Here is a 19,837-nt window from a genome sequence, read left to right on the forward strand (position 1 = left end):
AGATCCTGTGTTAGACGGCCCTAGTCTAACACAGTCGCTAGTCGCGATAGATTTATTCTTACCTCCCGTTGTTGTCGATCGCCTCTAGAGTGGCGTGGCTACATCTAGCTGCTACAGCCACATCCGGAACAACATCCGGTCTGTCAGTCAAAGTGCTCCGTGTTTATAAATCGACTGGGCGCTATAATTTAATGGATTAAATAACCCCGGGCAATTAAAGAGCAGTATCGCTTTAGTGGACAATAGACTATATGCACAGCAGCCATATCGGAAAGAAGGCCTTTTCCTTACTTCCATATCAGCTCTTACAATTACACTAATTAAGGCTCAGTTAAATGTTAGTGTAGCACAGTAGTTCTCAAACTTTTAAATCTCAAAGACCCCCATAACTCCCCCATAACTGAAATGGAACAAATGGAACCAAATGGTTACATTCAGCGTAGCCTCGGAAGCCTGGGCGAGCCCAGCAGGAAAAGTGGCATAGGACTAGGAGTGGGAGTGAACCCTGTATTTCGCTAAACCAATAACAGTGCAGAGGGGCAAATTTGGTGACATCATTGTTCTCCGCTGCGTTCCACTGGAGAGGGGAGGAGGAAGGGAGTGGGGGAGGGGAGGCGGACTCATACAATTTACAATTTAGGCATTTAGCAGACGCTCTTAATCCAGAGCGATTTACATTAGGCAAGAACAAAAGTATGGGAATACATCACATATATAAAATGCATTTATCAAGAAACATGCGTAACCTAAGAACGTAACTAGAACATATCTATATAATGACACTATACATATTAAATATACATATATACTATACTATGCTATACATATGTACTATGATGTGCTATGACTACATACAATGCAATTATTGTGCTGTCTACATGACATGCTATAAGTCTGTTTCAAATGCTATCTAAGTCTAAAAAGTGCTATCTAAGGGGGTAGGATAAGTGCTATGGGCCATGATGGAGTCTGAAAAGGTGGGTCTTCAGACTACGGCGGAAGATTGGGAGTGATGCTGCAGTTCTGATTGCAACGGGGAGTGCATTCCACAGTTTTGGGGCCAGAAGGGAGAAGAGTTTGGGACGTGTGGAGCGTTGTCCCGGCGTTTTTAGTGAGGGTACTTCCAGCTTTCCTGCGTTGGCTGATCTGAGTGCGCGGGAGGGTTTGTAGGGTTCAATCATGCTTGCAAGATATGGGGGAGCCATACCTTTGGTTGGTGAACCAATAGGTTGGTGAACCAATAGGAAGTCGGCCAGAAGGAGCGAGTGCATTCTCCGGCAGCGGCAATTAGACGCGGCACTGCCGGGGGGAGGGGCGCCACCTGTCGGGGACGGTAGGGGGATTACGACACTCCACTGCTGCTCCGTTCCGCAGCAGTGTTGGTCCGTTCAGCGGCCGCCTGTCCAGATGCCGATAACAGCGTAGTAGTAACAGTGTAGTAGTGTTTTCAGAACCATGAGGGTACCTGGACCACAGTGTGAGACAGGCGTAGTAGTGTTTCTAGGAGTGTTTCCAGTGAGTACAATATCAACACCCTGACTGTGTTTGACCAAGAACAGAGCCTTAATTACTATAATTGGTAAGATCATGTGAAGGAAATGAGGAAGAGGCCCAATTTCATTACAATTATCTGTGCTTGCATCTCTACTCTAGCTCTTGGTCACTGGATTACAAAACACCACACCAACACCTCCCTCCCTGGCAAGCCTGATTCATCTTTCAGCATCACACTTGCGTCATGCGACGCAGAGATCCGTCGAAAATGCGTTATTTTTAGTCACACGTTGATGCTATTTCAGTGGCAACCTATGTGTCAGTTTGTTGGACAGGCAAGCTGTTTTGACAGCTTGTGCTCACGTCACCATCACAAAAAAGACCACAGAGGAGTCTCCACACAAGTCCTCATGTTCAGAGGAGAGAGCCGGACGGTATTCTGTAGACAGAGAGTCTATCATCTAGAATAACACTGTTGGCCTCACGGATGAGCTGATGTTTCCAAAACCCTTGTATTTAGTTTGGGCTATGGCCGTCATTTCTTCTCTGACAGTAAAGCCACCACTGAACATTAGAAGCAATAAACAATGCATTATGCCTCCAGCAAGGGCCCACTAGCTTCCAATGGGCTGGACCCTAAAAGCATGCTGCAGTGGCAGTCCACGCACGCATGCATGCCATCAATGGCTTCCCTTCACAACACCACTGCTCATATCCTGTGTTGAAACAGGAAGCAGCCTAATTGCAGACTGCAGCAGATTTGTACTATGCAGACTGACAAGAGCCAAATATAGCCGTGGCCAGGCTCCAGGCTGCTCTGGTATAGGCAGAGCTCTCTCACTCTCGCCCATTCTTTAGGTTGAGCTGGAGCAGACCGCTTCATCAAGCCCACAGCCCAGACTGCTAACCCGGCCAATGAGGGAGTGACAAGTGAGCGCTATTCTTATCAACTCTCTCCAGTGCCCAGGAATGCCTTGGAGGCATGTGAGAGCTTTGGCTGCACTACAATGGTTGCACTTCTCTCCTTAACTTAAGACAAGTGGTTGGTGTGTGTGTGTGTGTGTGTGTGTGCACAGTGAGAAGTTCACAGTCTAAAGCATTTTAGAGCAAACTGGTCATTCTTTATGCAATGATCATCTCCTACATCGTGTCAGGATTAGGGGTTCTTAGGGATTCCTTGTGTTGCTCAATGGCTGAGTGACGCACTGAAGTAGGTGTATGGACAAATATAATAATAATACGATATTTTTTCAAGCTGTATCACGATACACGATATTATCACGATATTTTTCCATGCATTGTTTATGGTTATTTTTCAAGTTACTTAACAGTACAACCACCTTCTACAATGCAACACAAACTTAAAGAAAAAGGAGTAACATTTAGACCAAATTAATATATTATTTTTGGTGATTTGCTGTTTTTCTACAGAAGTATAAATTAAGGTATAGAACTAACGAGGCAGATTTTGAGCCCTGTTTTAGCGGACTGTTTTCTTAGTCACGCTTCCAATGGATTTATGACCATTCGGGCCACCACACCCCCCCCACCGGTTTCATCCCATACCGGCCGCAGTTTATTTTGGACTGTGTGAGTGATCCCGCCCGCAGGAACGTTTAAAGTACTGTCTGCTCCTGCAATGTTTTCATTGGGACCCAAAATACAAACAGAAAGCGAGAGAGAGATCATGGCCATTACAGCACCACGGACAGTGACACACAGTGGTCTGGCCTTAGTTTTCGTCAGTTAGATTAATAAATAAATAGATGCATCTAATATACTAAAATGTTTCAATATTACATTCTTCTCCTCCTCCGGTTCCTTTCCATTTTTGTCAGTCGCAATTCAGAAACATGCCCAAATGTCAGGCCTGCCTAGTGCCTACTTGCTTTGCTTTTGTATTGTTCCAGCTTTGATGTTCTTTTCAAACGTGTGTGCAACTGTGCACCGACTCCATGCTGTGCTCTGTGCTGAACACACACTGTTGCATGCTTCACGTTCACTAAATCAAGGTTATTGTGAGGCATGCTGGTCCTAGTTTGTTTGTTTAAAATTACAGCACATTTCTGCAATAAAGTTCAATAATGTAATCATGAAAATAATAGGACCATTTTGTATAAGTAGCATATTGCACATCTTCTCCGAGTACGTTCCTCAAGTTTTGCCGTTTACCTTCTCCGAGTACCTTCCTTGAATCAAGGATGAGGAGCATATTGACAGCAATACCAAAGGGAGCCTGCAGGTCAGTCACAGCAGCAACAGGCTCGATGCACAGAATAAATTGGGCCTCTTTCTCACTCTCACACTCTCTCTCTCTCTCACACACACACACACACACACACACACACACACACACACACACACACACACACACACACACACACACACACACACACACACACACACACACACACACACACACACACACACACACACACACACACACACACACACACACACACACACACACACACACACACACACACACACACACACACACACACACACACACACACACACACACACACACACACACACACACACACACGAGGGTACTGTAGCTTCCTAGCTGGAACACACTTTGACAACCACTGGTGTAGCAGACAGCAGTTTCCAATTTGATCAGAATGAAACATAGCCTTCATTAGCACCATTAGTAAGACCTGTGAACAAAGTAAGAGCATAGAATTTCTTTCCAATATGGCTGCTGTGCACAGAGCCTATTTAGTTCCACACACGTTAAGGTTCAAAACAACCATCACGGCAGCTTTACTGACTGAGTGCGCTTGGTGGTCTGTTGCTTCACCGGATGCGACACCCATCGCCTCCAGCTCCTCTCTCTCTCTCTCTCTCCCCCTCTGCTACAGGAGTGCTTGGCAACGGCACCACCATGGTAACCTGGGCGAGTGATGTTAGTGTGTACCCATCCTCCACTCTGCCAAATGACAGCCTCTCTCCTCCACTGTTAACATCAGAAGACAGAATGCATCGCATCGCTGCATGCCTGGCTGACATCTCAGTCTCACAGTGGATGGCTTTCCACCAACTAAACAATGGTTTGAAAAAGAGTCACGGTGCTGATATTGTGCATGTTGGCTCACTGGAAACACTGCTACGCCAGTGGGTCTCAAATTGGGGTCCAGGGACCCTCGTGGCTCCTTTAAGGGGGTTCCAAGTGTGCACAAATGGAATGGTTTGATTTGTATACTCTGAGTTATGGGGATTAAAGTTTGACAACCACTGTGCTACACTAAATGGAACAGAGCCTTCAGTAGAATCATTGGAAACACCCAATAAAGTAGGGTGACCATACGTCCTCTTTCCGGCCTGTCCGGGGGGAGGGGGTTGGGTAGCATGTACTGTTATATCTGTGTATCAGATTTAGACCCTTTCCTCACCAAGGAATCCTACCATACCACATCATTTACAGACTTGACTGCCACCTTGCTGGTCGCCCTGCATGTTCTCTCAAACCCCCTACAACCGATCCAGAATGGCGTGATTACACATCTGTGGCTCTATTTCCGTCACTGCCTATACCCCTTATCCCTAAACTTATTTGCCTTTTTTTTCGGCTATTTGAACATTTTGAAAAATGTTTTTCAAAATTGTAAAAAAATAAAAAAATAAAAAATAAAAAGCAGTTGAGGAAAATAGCACCCCTGGTCTTCAATCTTCCTAAATTTGCACCTCTGTCTCCCCCAAATGCACTCCCTTCCACAGGCTTGCCGTTGCTTCCCCCACATCCATTTCAAAACACTGGTGATGACCTACAAGGCACATGATCTCTGGACTTTGCAAGTTTGCATCCCCCTACGCATTCCCCACGCACTCCCCATTTTCAGATGGAGTCTGAAAACTCACCTCTTCAGATTGTACCTTAACCCTAGCACTCACTCCTCATTCCTTGCATCGCTCCTACCGCTTGTTTTGATGGACGCTAGTTATATAAGTACAGTATGTCAATTAGACAAGCCTGTTATTGCTATAGGTTTGATGTTTCTTTGAAGCACTAAAGATTTATATGCACTCTTCGTTTAACCATCTTAGGATGTATCTTTCATACATCCTTGCTTGAATCTTCACATTAAACCAGTTGAATTGCTAAACTCGAAATACATCTTCTGCTGTTATGTGTTTTTTCTTTGTGTCAATTTTCTTACTCTAATTTTATTTTGTTCATTTGTTTATTCGTATCTGTTAAAACTCAAATATAGTGTTATATAATAATAAATCTTCGCACCACGTTTCGAATGGGATGCACACGCAGATCCGACACACCAAAGGTTATGTGGAAACAACGGTCGGACATGCGTTCGGACATGCGCTGCTCCCGTGCTTGCGGTTATGGTTAGGTTTGGGGTAGGTTGTCGTTCTAATGACAGTCGGACCAATAGCATGTCAGAACTAAAGCCTGTACCCTTTCGAATTTCAAACAATTCTTTATAAAATATGACACAAGAGGTTTCTGCCTGACAACAACCGTATACAACTTCTGTTAATCTATTTGATTGTTTTCCCAGTTCCCACCCCTATACTCGCAGTGTAAAGTATGAATAACGCTTTAGACTGCTCCAGTACATTCTGATCCTGCGCCAGGCTTGAGCTGGTCACAGTAATTCACCTAAACATGGACTATTTTTAGATTGCAGTTTATTGATCCCACGGGGGGGATATTCAGTCATTAGCAGTCAGGGTAAATAAGGGTGCTGCTGATGTATGTAACGAGGTGTTACTGTGTTTAAAGATAGAGCGAGGGGCCCGGGCGGCTGGCGTAGCCGTCTGGGCCCCTAGGCTACTAATGCCGCCTGACAGCGTGTCGTGGGTTCGACTCCCCATCCCGACGACCATTGCTGTGTGTCATTCCCATCTCTCTCTCCCCCCCATTTCCTGTCAGACTACTGCATCTATCAAGCCAAAAATATCACAAAAAACTTTTAGGTAGAGAGGGAGATGCTATGTATTACTGTAGAATAACTTTTAGGTAGAGAGGGAGATGCTATGTATTACTGTAGAATAACTTTTAGGTAGAGAGGGAGATGCTATGTATTACTGTAGAATAACTTTTAGGTAGAGAGGGAGATGCTATGTATTACTGTAGAATAACTTTTAGGTAGAGAGGGAGATGCTATGTATTACTGTAGAATAACCTTTAGGTAGAGAGGGAGATGCTATGTATTACTGTAAAATAACTTCCAGATGTTTATCCCAAATACCATTTGCACAGGGACAGGATGGAGAGGGGGAGAGGGAAGGCAACAAGAACAACAGAGGAGAGGAAAGCATTGAGAATTAGAACAGTTCATTATGCACGCCCCAAGGCAAGTCTTTTGAATTATTTCTCATCATATGTGTTTTTATCACTCTCCCAATTCATGTATAGAGGGTATGCGCATGCATAAAGTGAATGGCAGATCGAGTGGCAAATCGAATGGCAAAATTGAGAGGCCAAGTGAGTTTAATGTTGTCTAAAGACATTTAATGCAATCAGACAGGACTTTTCTGTTTGGATGTATGGGCTGTCAAGGCCAGAAAGTCGTTTTTTGCCACTCAGTAGGCGTTCCCGCATAACTTCTGGGTATGATGATGATGTCATGCGCATACCCTCTATTATGGTGCAAAAGAACCAGAACTATTCTGCTATAAGGTGGGCCTTTGCAATTGTATCTACACCTTCCTTAACCCATTTAGACCGCCTGACAAGGCCATTCACGTTACTTTCCTCTTAACAATTGGGACGCTGCCAGCATCTTTCAAAATATAAGCGCTAGAGTGCCAGCAGATATGGGAGATTTTACTCTGAAAAGCCCCGCTTTGCGTTCACCCCCAAAACCGGGAGACATAATCTTCCATTCTTACCTTGCGCTGGTCACGCTAAAGTCTCTCTAGAAGCGTTTATATTCCAAACGAGAGGCATGCTGAAGTCAGAAATGAAGGACATTGTCCTTTTGGTCAAAACCATGGAGAGTTCCCTAGATTAGGAGTTACGAGCCATTCTTTTGGAGCCGTAAACAAGGAAATGAACGGCAGTGCATGCGCGAAACAACAAGGAGTATGGTGCAGAAACTTGCCCCAAAAATGGCAAGTTACTTTATCTCATCCGGATTCAATTCTCAGAAAGACCTCAGGTTTTAGGGTGTCTTTCATAAAACTGCGGTAGGTTTTAGAAGACATTTTAAAAATCGGCCTCAGGTCTAAATGGGTTAACAAACAAAACAATCCGGGGGCACGGTGGCACAGTCGGTAGTGCTGTCGCCTCACAGCTAGAAGGTCCTGGATTCAATTCTGCCTGTGGTGTTTTAATCGGATGGGTCCAGAGATCATGTGTACCGATTTTTGTGAGATTTGCACAGGCAGTGAGATTGGTTCAGGCAGTGAGGAGCAACGACAGTGTTTCAGACATTAATTCAGACAGACAGACATTAAGTGAATTATAGTATGATGATATATATATATTTTTGAGTGGTGGTACCCGTGTTTGTTCGTACCAAAAAAACGAGCATGGTTGCTATGGTTAGCAACCAAAAGAACGAGCATGGTTGCTATGGTTAGTATGTGACGTCACTGACAGAGTACTTATGACACAGATGCTTTCCTGGTTCTAATGTACAGTAACTATAACAGAAAAATGTGTAGTTGCACCACTCAGTTCACACGGGTGTGATTTTTTAATATTAAATCGATTAATATCGATATTCGATATACAAGTTTTAGACATAAGAGGTTTCCACCTGACAGACGATATGACATGTAGATACTATGTAGTGTTGTGTGTCGTACTGCCCCCTTTGTACTGTACAATTGCACTCATGCAATGCTTGCATTTATCCTGCAAGGCTGGTCTTACTGGATAAATGATCCAGTAAAGGAACATATTATAACATAAAAACCAAGTACTGTCAATATCATAATCATATGCCTCTAGGCCTTCACTAAAATATATATCATAACAACAATGACATAATATACCTCCCAGTCCTAACTAGCACTCTCTCCCTCAGGCCAACAATGACAGGCTTAGCTCTCAGTCACGCCTCCTCCCTCCAGAAACAGCCAAACAAACCCATCCCCACATTATGTTTTCTGCTAGAGTGACAGATTGGAGAGGGGTGTGTGTGTGTGTGTGCATGGATTGGTTTTGTCAGGCCCAAATGCCAATCTCTGATTTGTGAAACAGCGTGAAAGGCTGTTTTAAAGCTTTTTGATAGGCCTAAAAGTTTATACCCGGTGCAAAAATTGGTTGAGTGCACACATGCAGTACATAAAGGTTGAGTGACGCAACGTGAATGTGTGTGGACAAGCAGCCTGCCTGGAGCATGAAGGGAGACTTGGAGGAGGGCTTCACAGGTGCGGTGGCGTGCAGTAGTTTGGATTTGGCCGGTGAGCCCCAGACTCCAGGCTGTACAAAGTTGGCATTGTGAAGTTTACTGGCAGTAAACGAAACGGGCAGGAGAGACATATGGAAATGTGACCTACTGGGTATGCAAATAACAGCATTGGTGCACAACACACAGTATATATGTGACACACACACACACACACACACACACATGGATGGGAACAACAAACGTGGAACTGTCAACATCAAGATGACTGGTGGTTATATTGCATTTCCCCATATGTAAAATTATGGACAGTTGACCTGCTTGCAGTACAAAATCCACCGCTGTATTTGATGAATAGGCTCTATGCACAGCCATAGATATATATAAACACTAGATGGCTCAAGGCGGAGTTTCTGACGTCGTTCACCCGGCAGCCATCTTAGTTCGGGGATACAGTACAGTATGTTCAATGGCAGCTCAAACAGAAACAGTCATAACTCGCTCAAACCTTGACGGATTTACAAACGGGTTGGTTTATTACAAACGTTGTCAACGTGGCTATGATTCAGGACGCTTATCTGCTTAATTTATGTTTTTTATATGAACGTCGTATAAAAGCATATAAGTATGCGGACGTCTCTGACGTTTATAACAAACCAAACCGTTTGAAAATCGGTTGAAAATTGAGCAGGTTATGGTCATTTAAGAGTACATGCCCCATAGACACAATGTTGTGTGTCCCGAGGTAAGATGGCCGCCACGTAACGACGTCGCTCTCCATTGGCCAACAGCGCGGGTGAGCTATCTAGTGTTTATATATATCTATGTGCACAGCAGCCATATTTGGAAAGAAAAAAGTGGGCCTCTTCCTTACTTCCTTCACAGGTGTGTAACTTTGTACAAATGGAACAAAATCAACCCGTAAGAGTCCATTTGTACACTCTCAGAGAAAATTGCGTCCTTGTTTGTGTATTGTTTGCTTTCACCCCTTGGTATTTTAGTATTTTTCTTGTGTACAGCACTTTGTTTCAACTCTGTTGTGTTAAATGTGCTTTATAAATAAAGTGGATTGGATTGAATATATGATAATATATATTTTTTGAGAACCACTGTGCAACACTAAATGGAACACAGGGATTGGTAAGACCTGTGAAAGTAAGGAAGAGGCTTAATTTACATCCAATATGGCTTCTGTGCATAGAGCATAGAGAGACTGCCACCAACAATTTTACACCCACAACTGAGACAGTGCCACACCTCGGGGTAAGGGAGAATGGTGTACCACACTGCAGCGGCCAATGCAATCCATACGTGAGGCTTAATAAAATACCGTAATTTCACTATTTGTCTACTTAGGCTGTTGCGATCAAAATAAACGCCTCCCCCTGGCCAGCCAGGGCGCCTGATGGAGGGGAAAGGAACTGGTTGGAATAATGTGTTCCTTCCACGCGCTACGTCCAACCAGGGAAACTCCCCCCTGTCAGGTGTAAAGGAGTGACTTGGACACTCATGCATGAAGGAAGCATGAGTTCAAGTCCGTTGCTCTCCCCAGGTTGGCGGAGGGTGTGTAGAGACCAGGATCACATTAGATAATTGACACAGGGGTGAAAAATGGTTTACAAAATCGTGGGATAAAAATTATTATATATATATAAAAAAAAAAGAATGAATAAACTTAGTCGGGATTCGCCGGGATGCAGACGCAGAATTCCCCCTCCTCAAAGTCGCGATCGAAAAAAGACAGTGATGGAACTGAAATGCGTCTATTTGTCTGTATGCTGTCTTCCAGTGGAAAATTACATGTAAAACACATCATCTTTTGAGAAAACGAGACGATTATGTTGACAAAGACATTAATTTTGTGGAACTAAATTACAGTTGAATTCAGTGGCTTCTATATGGGTTGGCCTGCAGTACTCCCGTTTTCTCAACCTCAATTGTAGGCGCAGCGCCCGTGTACTCTCTATTCACATTATGAGGCATGTAGTGTCTACCGGCAATGATGGCACTCGTAATGTTCCATCACACGTCTTGGTGGCAAACACAGGTGACTGTAATCAAACAGCAGGTGATCATCATTAGGCTAAATGACAAACCACGGACAATGAGCTGAAGCAGTGGGACCAGAATGTGTGGCAAAAAGCATCATGAGAGTACTGTGTGAACAGGCTGACAAAACAACATGTCCCTGGCTGGCTGGCGGCGAGGAGGGGGGGATGCAAATGACAGACAGAAGGCATCGCGCCGCATACAAAAATGAGGTAACCAGTTAGTGTTTGTACTGTGCTGTGACATTAACCATATAGACCAGAGGTTGATTCTACAAATATCCTTTATTGAACTTGAAGGACCACCAAAATGTTTGCCCGTGTGGACCCCCATCTGAAAATGTTTTGTGCCAGTCAGAGACCCCCAGAAGAGAAGATTAGAAAATTAAAAGATTTTTCAAAAATGCTAAAAAGAAATAGCAGATGTACAGCTCGCATCAGAGCGAGATTTGTAATTTTTGAGAACCACTGTTCTCTGAAAAACTTTGTATATACGGTATATATAATGAATTGCATTTTTATAGCACTTTTCCAAGTGCTCAAATCGCTTTACAATGGTTCATTCATTCATACATTGGGAGGTGAAGCGGCGAACAGTCGACGCCAGCGTCCTCACTTCCCACATTCACACACCAATGGTGGCAACTTTGGCAAGCTCACACCGACCGACTCATTGGAGGCAATGTATAGGGTTCAGTGTCTTGCCCAAGGACACTTTGACATGTGGACAGGAGGAGCCGGGAATCGAACTGCCGACCTAGGGATCATTGGACGACCTGCTCTACCTCCTGAGCCACAGCCGCCATATATATAGCTAATGACTCAGATGCTTTCCTGGGTTGAATGGGTTAACCATATTAACCCTAGCCTCTCTTTTTTGGGCATGTTGTTATAATAATTCTCAAAATGTCTAATTCTAAGCCTAAATGCTTAATTCTCCACGTCATATGACGGTGTTGTGCAGGAAAAATAGCTGATCTAGAAGCTTCGGCTATTTGCGTTGATGTACTGTAGACTGTGTGATTTCTGCCCTAAAGGGGCGGGTGCAGGCGAAAACAGCCGGTGGATCCTATTGGTTCACCGGTCTTAGTGCAGATTTTCCAATAGGTTCCCTCAGGCTTTTCTTTATGAGCCGAATGCAAACTAAAATAAAAGCCTGGGTACCGAGGCTAGCGTTGGTGTGGTGTGGTGTCAGGATTTAAGTGGTTGAATACAATTTGGATGTGCCACTTTCCATTTGACATTTCAGACATTTAGCCGACGCTATCATCCATGGCTAGAGTGACTGCACATAGCCGTGTGTGTGCGCATGTGTGTGCGCGCATGTGTGTGTGTGAGAGAGTGAGAGTACATGTGAAGGCTGAAGCAGACTTGTCCTTCCTTGCTTTAGCCAGCCTCTGGCTGTAGCGTGGGTTGAACCTGTGGCCTTCTGGCCAACGGGACTGTCCCTTTGACCAACTAATTTAGATCCCTCCACTGCCCACAAAGTAAATGCTGCTCTCAACCAAGAAAGAGGAACAAGTCTCTCCACTGTACACACACACACACACACACACACACACACACACACACACATGCTGAGATGTAGATCAGCTCACTGACAGCCGCTGTGTTGTTAACTGGCAGTACAGCACAGTTTCCCAAACAGTGGGTCGCGGACACATTTTTATGGGTCATGAGTAAATGTCAATTTTTTCCTACATTAAAAAAATATATACATTTGAAAATATTTTAAAAAGTTGAAACAAAAAAAGCCCCTTGCCAGGCATCAATAAAACAATTACAACATTTTTGAGTGGTGCGACCACTCCAAGGAACAGCAATGTCCCCATTACCATCCCTATTTCTGTATGTCCCTATGTTTAGGGTACCAACAGGGGGCACTGTTGCACCACTCACTTCAGACAGTACAAAAGTACGTCATAAACTAAATACAAAAAGTTTAAGAAAAACGTGATGCTTTGCACCGTGTTGTGAGCTTCTAGATCTTTAAATATCTCGTTAATTCATCGTAATCGAGGCAGAAGTTTTAAATAATCACAGTATTGCTTTGGAGTCATGTCGCCACAGCCCTAGTGTGTAAACAGTATATTTACTTGTGAATGTTTGCCCCCCCCACCTCTGCTCTGCGTGTCTGTCACCTTCATCCTGCCAGTAGGAAGCAGGAAGTAGGCTCCAATTAGTGCCTCATATGGCGGAGACATGATGTGCCCTGAGATAGAAGCAGCCTCTAATAAGCCACCGTGTCCTTTTCATGTGGCTGTGTGACCCTGTGCCTGGGGTCACACACACCCTGCTGTGACACGGCTCCACATGGTTCAGCCTACGCGTCACACACGCGTCACACACGCATAACACACACACACACACACACACACACACACGCACACGCACACGCACACACACTCTCTCTAAAAAAATTGCACAAGGGTTTAAACTTTAAGCCTACAAATATTGCATTCCCAGAAGGGAAGTCCAAGGGAATACCACTCATTTTCAACATTTTACTGTCATTAATATACCTTGTTGTACCTCGTGTGGAAATAATAAATAAAAAAGTCCCCCATTCTGTGTTGCCTAGAACTGGAGGTCTGGAAAAAAAAATCAGTAAATGAAGTACATCTTTGTGATGTCACTGAGATGTACTTCATAATGTTACTGTTATGTAAATGTTATTTTCAGACCTCCAGTTCTAGGAACTATTTTATTTAACCATCAGTCTGACCTAGTACAGCAAGTTACACACATTCCCACCTGGGAGCTGCCCAGTATAACTGCTGTGCAAAAACCCCGCACAAGCTTTGCTCAAAGGTGAAGGAGAGATCGTCACTCATCTATCCCTGTCCAAGGCTTTCAACCACCAAGCTTTAAGGCCAACGAGCTAGCATCGTTGTCAAGAAAACGTGGACCCTTGTGGGTCCAAATTACTTCTCGTTAGGCTCGTTAATTTTTATTGATAACGAGCACCTTATCGATCAGGCTTATCGAGCTGGGTTCTTATCGAGCCCACTATCGAGCATTTTCTATTATTTTGTGGAAAGATGGGAGACATTCTATAAAGATACTGGTTCTGTATAGAACCAGTATATTTTACTAGGGCCTTCAAATACAGTACTTTACTAGCAGACGGAAGGCAATTGACCTTTTACCAATAAAATATTAAAGAAACTATTAACTGGTTAATATGCATACCGTCACTTTAAAAGTGTAATTTTCTTTACCCGGACAGCACTGGTTGGCAGGTATCAATACACTTTTAGACAGACATGTTTGTGTCAGCATGGATGATTACCTTTATTTCTTGATCGCCTCTTGTCTTGATTGTTTAAACATGAAGTCATGGGCTGCTATGCTCCATAACAGGCTTGATAAGCCCAAGGCTTATTGATACCGGGACTGGGTACTCAATAAGCTTGTTATCGGATTTTTTCGGGTATCGTTATCGAGCTCCATCCCTAATCTTGTACACTCCTCCGGGAAAGCCTCTGTCATTTTTTTTTTTTTTAGAATGGGCCTCTGGTCTTACTGGGTTAAATGAACACTAAGTATTTTAGTTTTCCCTGAGTGCTGTAGTAGTGCCTGCAGCTGAGGCGGTGCTTCTATCCTTTCCTCTGGGAGGACAAAATGAGGCCACTCTCTCTCTCTCTCTCTCTACTGGGGGGGGGGGGGTCCACCACCACCTCAGCTCACAGCCTTTACATCATCTCAGAGGAGACAGGCAGGGGGTTGACCTACTCTCAGTGCTTCTCCTACATCCATCATCTGTCACCTACCAGGGATGTCACACCACCGTGAGAAATGACTGGTGGTACTGGTGGCAAGGCAGGCAGGCAGGCAGGCACGCACACACGCACGCACATGCCAAAAATACCATTTTCTGTTTGACTTTTAGGGTTCGTAAACAAAATAGCTACATAATTTCATAATTTATACCAAAAAGAAAAAAGAATGATGGAAATAGTCAATCTACAAGCTAGATTGGCTATTTACAATTATTTTAAATCTCAAATAATAGCGATTGGGAGATTATGTAATAATTTTGACAGGCCATATTTTTTTTGCTTAGAATCAAGCCGTCCAGAATCCTGGCGAACCGTGACCATAAAACATTTGATTCCATTTTCAAATTTAGTTTTTTCACAGAATCAAAGGTTTTATGGTCATGTTTCACCAAGGATCCTGGATGGCTTGATTCTAGCCTTAAAATAATTTATATAAATATTTTTGGAAATCTCTATGGGAAAAATGAATTGGCTCTGGATCGATGGAACTGCAAAATGGCCACCACTACTATGCCCTATAGGCTTGGTTGCCAATAAAATATGTCTTCTCTCTAGAGTCTATAACATGGTTCCCTCTACTCCGTACTCACCCACTGCTTCTGAATGAAGCATGAGGATGTGGGAGAGCACTTTCACAGCAGCAATCTTCTCCCATCACCATCTGGCTTTCAACTGAATGTGGATGAAATACCTGAGGAAGACACCAGCCTGACAGACAGACAGTCCATAGCATATCATGCACACAGTGTGTGGACTTATTTACTGTATGTCTTACCTCAGATACCTACCGCACCCATAGCGCTATAATTTATCTAGAGAACGAATTGAGGGGCGACAGCCCCGCCCCCCGCTATTCACTTCAATGGAAGTTGCTCAGTGGCGTTTTGAAGCACCCGGAAGAACGACAATATGTCTTCCGCGTAGTACCCCTCGAGCGTTGATATGATTGGTTGGCTCCCATCATAGTACCCGTCGGTCTGTTCTTGTGGTACCTCTGTGTCACGATTCAGGGAGACGACTTCAACGTTGCCCAGCCATTCTGGGGGCTTGACCGCACCGGATAGATTATATACGGTACTACAATGTACATAATAATGTAGATCATTCGTTTGTTTCTATTGATCTCTCTCCGCCTCTTCCCCTTGACCACCTTCTTCTTCAGTTTCTCTTATGGAAATAACAAAAACGATGGAGCTTGCTCAAAAAGCACTGTTTTACACCTGTAAACCTGTGACAATGAAGTTGATTCTTATTCTGACCAACAGACAGGCAGGCAGACAGACAGGCTATCCGCGTGCTTCAGTGATGTAACCATTAACAACAAGCATAGGCTTGTTTAACGGTCACACACTACAAAGACAAAGAACCGGGAAGGCGCGTGCCGGGGGGGAGGGGGGGGTACATAGGAGAGGGAGAGACAGAGAGAGAGAGTCAGACTGAATTAGGAAAAGGCAAGGGAGGAGAGGACAAGAGAGGAGAGGACTATTTATAGCCTCTTCATCTGGCCAACTGAACGGTGCACCATACTCATATCCGTGACTGCATACATTACAGCATGTAGGCTGGATGTGGGGGGGTTCCTCCACTCATTAGCTATCAAGTAGGAGATGCAACAAAAGGAAATTCTTGCCTGGAAGGTGGGCGGACAGCTGGAATAATGTGTGTCTCTGTGCGTGCGTGCGTGTGAGATATAAAACTCCCAGGTGTCATTGGCTCTGAAAGCTAAAATATGCTAAGCAGAGCAGACACGAGTGCAAGCACACGCAAACACACACACACAGTGGCAGTGACACACACAGAGAGAGACAGACGTACGGAGAGAGTACGGAGTGTCTTGAGACACAGATAGACAGACAGAGTTACTGACACAGAGACAAAGTCACTGACACAGTAGCCTCAGAAACCCAGACGTTTTTATTTCCAGGGAGAGAAAAAAAGTCTGGGACCGAGTCCACTTCAATTCGGCATAGAGTAGCGCAAACGTCAATCACTCTCTGCTGATTTCTGATCGTCTGCACCTTTGTTAAATTGACACACACCCGGACACATACTACACACACACTCCTCTCTGTCGCTCTAATTAATTAGTCTCATGTCACACAGCTGCGTCTAGATTCTCGGATCCTGCCGGGAGCTGCCTATGCCATAGAAAGCATAGGTGGACCCCAGGCTACTGACACAGAGACAGACAAAGACACTGACACAGAGAGACAGAGACACAGACAAAGACAGGTCACACACACAGAAAGACAGAGAGAGAGAGGATGCACTGGGTGGGGTTGAGACGAGGAAGAAACACAGACACACACACACACACACACACACACACACACAAAGAGGAGAGGATTAGAGAGGAGGAGGAAGAACACTGGATGCAATAAGACCTCAGCCTCATCTTTCCAATAAGACCCACACACTGAGCCACAGCCGCATTCATATCATGGATCAAGGCCACCACCAAGCATTAAGCAGTGAAAAGTGATGATTCATGAGGCCCCGAGGCTACACGAGGGCCCACAGTATTAATGTCATCATCTGTAAAAGAAAATCCATTTTTAAAGAGGTCTGGTATCATCTTTTCATGGGGCCCAGAACTGAACTGTTGGCACTGGCCCAGGCAGGAATTAAAACAAAATAAAAAAATACAGTAAAGGATATAGAGAAATTCTTGGAAAGACTGGGGGCAGAGACTAGAGAGAGCGAGACTAGAGAGAGAGACTAGAGAGAGAGAGAGAGCGCGGGCGGATGTGGTTCTCATGGATTAAAGCAAAATGAAATCTCACGACTGAAACAAATGTGTATGGCGGCATTGGCGGCCAAGTCCTATTAAGGGATTCGTGAAAGGAGCCCCCCACACTATCATCATTGTCATGAAATATCTGAGACCATTAGGATCTTATGGAAGATGCTTCTAATCTAAGCATATTGTGAGTTGGGTTCTTGTCTAGTGAGAGTTGCATCTATTAGCTGCAATACCAGCAGCCAGACACTCGCACTGCATGTAATGGTTACACCCTCGCAGTAGCCGCACCCCTACAACAGACAGACTGCTGAATAATTCATTCCTGACCTAAGAGTTCCATTAGCCGACGGCCGACACCACAAGGTGCCCAACCCGATGTGAACTATACAAATGAGCGTACTTTCTCCCCCATATGCAACATCATCGGCCAATGCACATGCTAAAGGTACAGTATCACTGGGATTATGTGAGAGCTGAGCAACATTGCGGAACATTTAGGGAAAGTGATGATAGAGATGACTCGATGATGATTCGTGCATGAAAGGGCAAGCACCCACCTGCACACAGAAATCCCTTTCATCTCTTACGTGACACTGTAGATAGGTTAACCACTCATACGATGAATAGCAAAACATTTAAAATCTACTACAAGCTAAAGCCTGAAATTTGGAATTATGGAACACCAGGTTGAAAGTGTCAAACAACCACAGTCTGCAGGGAAACAACCACAAAACACAACACAATGACAGCAACAAGGAGCGAAAAGGTTCAACTGAACATGAATGTGGCAGGAAAGGCAAAAAGAAATAACGCGTACATTCATTGCGGACATGGCTAATGAGGTGTGGCAAATCATTGCCAGCGGGTAGAAACCTCCCATCTCCATATTCCAATTTTATTTTGTTTTTCATGAATGAATGCCCTACTTTATCATAATAAAGAGTCACACAAAAGCATCAAAAGTAGCAGATCTACAAGCTCGAAACGTGGTGCGAAGGGGCACATTTTCAGTGCATTGAACTTTTACTTTTGCCGTTTTTGAAAAGGAAGAGCGTTAATAGTGTATATTAATAAGATGTTATTAAATATAGTGATGTTCAAGGCAGATTTTGGCAGATGTTTATAATAACGACCTGTTTTAAAACATATACTCCCGAGTCCCAGTGCAAAAATGTGAATCTATGAAATGATGATTAATGAATAGGCAAAGGAATAAATGTATACTGTAAACTGTTTATTCTTGATGCCGCTGTGAAAGGATTCCTGGCAGGAATTGGATTTGCTCATTTTAGACTTTAAAATGAGTGATAAGCTACTTGTAGTAAGCAGCAAAAGAATATCTGAAACAAGAAAGGTCAACTGCCTGTGTTTGCAGACCAAGTAATACTCATTTGTGTGGCACATAGGACAGGTACACTCTGTGTGTGTGTGTGTGTGTGTGTGTGTGTGTGTGTGTGTGTGTGTGTACGTGCGTGCGGTATTAGAGATTAAGAACAGAAGTAATTGTAGTGAGAAACCATGATAGCAGGAACCCAGAGAGAGAGAGAAACAGAATGAGAGTAATGCTTCGCAGAGAATTTCTGCACATGCAGAGTAAATGTTTGCAGACTAGGCAGCATCAGCAACCGAGCCTGCAGAGAGTCAGGTCTCGGGGCTTTACAGTATTATTAGTTCAATTTACACAAAGCTCACTCACTGTGTGTAGTGTGTATAGCGATACTGTAAGTGCAGGGCATGGCATATTCACGTACAGTATGCATAACCCATGGCATGCGACATCATGTCATTATGGATGATTGAATTTGAACCCTGCTTTGTCATTGTGCTGTTTGCAGATAGCTCGGGGGCACAAGCTCAAAGACAAAGACCAATCTTCGGGGTTGACATACCATCATCTTGGTGTTCATGTAACACCATCATGTAGCACCATCACAGCCTATTACTTTCACTGCACACCGTGACGACAAAATACTAACCCCTGGTACCGTTCCGACACATCTTTCACTCACATATCATTTCTTTTTTAATTTGTTTTTTCTCCGTAATTCAGTCGTTATACCAATAAATTCCTCCCCACACACATTTTGCCATTGTGTATTACTCCTACTGACTCACGTACCAGTGAGGAGTCCCCAGCAGGAGGACGTAGAGCCTTTGTCCTACTCCTCCAGCCCAACACTCCCTAATTACAGGTGCCGCCCCAGCCCGTAGAAATACGTACAACCACCGAACGCGGGCCAATTGTGTTCGTATCATAGACACTTGACAAAGCCGGATGCACCACGGTGGATTTGAACCCACAACCTCCATGGTGGTGGGCAGGCACTTTACCACTGCACCAGGCGAGCGCCAGATTGTCTTCTCTGATGGCCATGGTGGCATTGTGTGAATTGATTGAATTCCCTGTGAAATCTCACTATTGACTAGGGATGTAACCGTATACTG

The 19,837-nt window shown here is 44.2% G+C and overlaps 1 protein-coding gene across 2 annotated transcripts in view; it reads right to left on the bottom strand.

Moving 5' to 3' along the window:
- Window positions 1-19,837, bottom strand: part of cskl (c-src tyrosine kinase-like) — a 72,857-nt gene that overhangs the window by 30,477 nt on the left and 22,543 nt on the right. The gene's annotated exons all lie outside the window — the stretch shown is intronic.

The sequence above is a fragment of the Electrona antarctica genome, assembly GCF_951216825.1.
Source record: "Electrona antarctica genome assembly, chromosome: 3".
Classification (NCBI taxonomy): Eukaryota; Metazoa; Chordata; class Actinopteri; order Myctophiformes; family Myctophidae; genus Electrona; species Electrona antarctica.